The 3,646-nt window shown below is 39.0% G+C and overlaps 1 non-coding gene across 1 annotated transcript; it reads left to right on the top strand.

Annotated features, from left to right (window-relative positions):
* Window positions 1-2,416: 2,416 nt before the first annotated feature.
* Window positions 2,417-2,489, top strand: TRNAR-CCU. Its single transcript has one exon. It is a non-coding gene; the product is annotated as a tRNA-Arg (tRNA).
* Window positions 2,490-3,646: the final 1,157 nt, after the last annotated feature.

Raw genomic sequence — 3,646 nt, 5'->3', positions numbered from 1 at the left:
CATTCATCTGCCGAAGGGCATCTCGGCTCCTTCCACAGTTTGGCCATTGTGGATATTGCTGCTATGAGCATTGGGGTGCATGTGCCCCTTCTTCTTACTACATCTGTATCTTTGGGGTAAATACCTAGTAGTGCAATTGCTGGGTCATAGGGTAGCTCTATTTTTAACTTTTTGAGGAACCTCCATACTGTTTTCCAGAGTGGCTGTACCAGCTTGCAGTCCCACCAACAGTGTAAGAGGGTTCCCCTTTCTCCACAACCTCACCAACATTTCTTGTTTCCTGCCTTGTTAGTTTTTGCCATTCTAACTGGTGTAAGGTGCTTTCTCATTGTGGTTTTGATTTGAATTTCCCTGATGGCTAGTGATGTTGAACATTTTTTCATGTGTCTGTTAGCCATTTGTATGTCTTCTTTGGAGAAGTATCTGTTCATGTCTTCTGCCCATTTTTTGATTTGATTATTTGTTTTTTTGGGTGTTGAGTTTGAGAAGTTCTTTAGAGATCTTGGATACCAGCCTTCCATCTGTACTATAATTTGCAAATATCTTCTCCGATTCTGTGGGTTGCCTCTTAGTTTTGTTGACTGTTTCCTTTGCTGTGCAGAAGCTTTTTATCTTGATGAAGTCCCAAAAGTTCATTTTTGCTTTTGTTTCCCTTGCCTTTGGAGTCACGTCTTGAAAGAAATTGCTGTGGCCAATGTCGAAGAGGTTACTGCCTATGTTTTCCTCTAGGATTTTGATGGATTCCTGTCTCACATTGAGATCTTTCATCCATTTTGAGTTTATCTTTGTGTATGGTGTAAGAGAATGGTCCAGTTTCATTCTTTTGTATATAGCTGTCCAATTTTCTCAGCACCATTTATTGAAGAGACTGTCTTTTTGTCCATTGGATATTTTTTCCTTATTTGTCAGAGATTAGTTGACCATAGAGTTGAGGGTCCATATCTGGAGTCTCTATTCTGTTGCATGGATCTATGTGTCTGTTTTTGTGCCAATACCATGCTGTCTTGGTGATCACAGCTTTGTAATATGGCATGAAGTCAGGCAACGTGATGCCCCCAGCTTTGTTTTTCTTTTTCAATATTCCCTTGGCGATTTAGGGTCTTTTGTGGTTCCATACAAATTTTAGGATTGTTTGTTCCAGTTCTTGAAAAATGCCAATGGTATTTTAATAGGGATGGTATTGAAAGTGTAGATTGCTCTAGGCAGCATAGACATTTTAACAATGTTTATTCTTCTCATCCATGAGCATGGAATGTTTTTCCATCTTTTTGTGTCTTCCTCAATTTCTTTCATCATAAGTGTTCTGTAGTTTCTAGAGTATAGATCCTTTACCTCTTTCGTTAGGTTTATTCCTAGGTATCTTATGGTTTTTGGTGCTATTGTAAATGGAATTGATTCCTTAATTTCTCTTTCTACAGTTACATTGTTAGTGTATAGAAGAGCAACTGATTTCTGTGCCCACTGTTTTTTTAAAAGATTTTTTATTTCTTTTTGAGAGAGAGAGAGAAAGAGAGTGCGTATACAAGCAGGGAGAGCAGCAGAGGGAGAGGGAGAAGTAGACTCCCCGCTGAGCAGGGAACCCGACATGGGGCTCAATCCCAGGACCCCGAGATCATGACCTGAGCCAAAGGACGACGCTTAACCGACTGAGCCACCCAGGTGCCCCTTGTCTTCCCTTTTTAAGAGTTAAGCCCTCCATGATGCTCTCAGCAGAATTTACCTTATATATATATATATATATTTTTTTTTTTTTTTAAGATTTTATTTATTTATTTGACAGAGAGAGACACAGCGAGAGAGGGAACACAAGCACGGGGAGTGGGAGAGGGAGAAGCAGGCTCCCCGCAGAGCAGGGAGCCCGATGCGGGACTCGATCCCAGGACCCTGGGATCATGACCTGAGCTGAAGGCAGTCGCTTAACCAACTGAGCCACCCAGGCGCCCCTACCTTATATATTTTTGTCCATAGTTATATCATATTCCTAAAGAAGCCCTTGACAAGGAAACAGAATTACTATGATTGTTTAAGACTAATAAATATTAATGTTCTGGGGTGGGTGGGGAGGGTCCCTGAAACACATTGTCTACCCAAATGATGAATAAAGTTGGAGTTGTGTTAAGAAGGATGAAGAATAGTATCTTTTATGTAGGTGACAAATAGCATCTGCTACAGTGAACAAAATATTTTATTAAAAATGCGAATAGGGGGCGCCTGGGTGGCTCAGTTGGTTAAGCGACTGCCTTCGGCTCAGGTCATGATCCTGGAGTCCCGGGATCGAGTCCCACATCGGGCTCCCTGCTCGGCAGGGAGTCTGCTTCTCCCTCTGGCCCTCCTCCCTCTCATGCTCTCTGTCTCTCATTGTCTCTCTCTCAAATAAATAAATAAAATCTTAAAAAAAAAAAATGCGAATAGGGTTGCCTGGCTGGCTCAGTTGGTAGAGCATGAGACTCCTGATCTCAGGGTCATGAGTTCAAGCCCCACATTGGGTGTAGAACTTACCAAAAAAAAAAAAAAAAAAGCCAATAATAGTGTATCATTCAGTAATATTTGTGCTGCAGAAAAGCTGAAAGCCCACCTCTAACTGGCTTAAGTAATAGAGAATGTGTTAACTCCAGAGATAAGGGCTAGTTTCAGGCAATAATTGAACTACTAGTCCCAATGATGTAACTGAAGATCATTTGGTCTTTCTGCTCTTTACAAGGTGAGCTTCTTCCTGAGCCTAGCACTATTCTTGTAGCCAGATGACTGCCACTGTCTTCCTGGGATGACTCCTTCTTTCTGTCTAGGGTCTCTACCTTATTTACTATAGAAAAACAGGAGGCTTTTTACCCCTTAATCTTCAACAAATATCCCTCACATTCCATTGGCTTATATTAGATTATAATAAGCTCATCTCTGAACCAGTGCATGGACTATGCAATTGATGTTTAAGCTTATAAGACTGTAATATATTTAAAGCAATGTTATTTATAATAGTGATTTTTCTGGCAGAAGTAGAAAAAAAAATCAGGAAGACAAAATAAATGAATGAATGATGAATAAAGACCTCTTTCAATTATTACGAGTAGCCATTTCCCTAGCAAGAGTCTCAATAAATTGAATAATTGTTGTCTGGAAGATAGCTTAAAACCAAGCAAATCATAAACATTGAATTTATAAGAAACATCTAGTAAAAGCCACATCAGCATCAAAATCCTAGCAGAATAAGAAGCTGGTCGTTTTGGATGCAATTGTTGGTTTTGAAAAAGATGAAGTTATTCATTGTGACATTTTGATATTGAGGAAATTGGATTAATTATTTCTTGGCTAAAGAACACACACAGAATTCAATTAGTTTACGTTTAAATTTGCCTTTGATATTTGTTTATCGTTTGAAGAGACTTTTTAAATCTAAATAAATAAGAAGAAATGCTTTTAGTAGTATGTACTTTTTAGTGTACGACGATGTTTAATGCCAGAAATGTCAACATTTCTAAAATGACAACTATACACGCCACAAAGTAAAATATATATGTGTGTGTGTGTATGTGTGTGTATGTATTTATACATTCTAAAATATACCCTTGGACAAATTAATAGTGTCTAAGAGCCAGTCAGTGAATTACGTAATTCAGTATAGGGAGAGAGGGTAGCTCCCAAAAGATGC

Source organism: Neomonachus schauinslandi, chromosome 7 (genome assembly GCF_002201575.2).
Source record: "Neomonachus schauinslandi chromosome 7, ASM220157v2, whole genome shotgun sequence".
NCBI classification, from domain to species: Eukaryota; Metazoa; Chordata; class Mammalia; order Carnivora; family Phocidae; genus Neomonachus; species Neomonachus schauinslandi.
The sequence above is the reverse complement of the archived record's forward strand: the minus strand, read 5'-3'. Positions and strand labels throughout refer to the sequence as shown.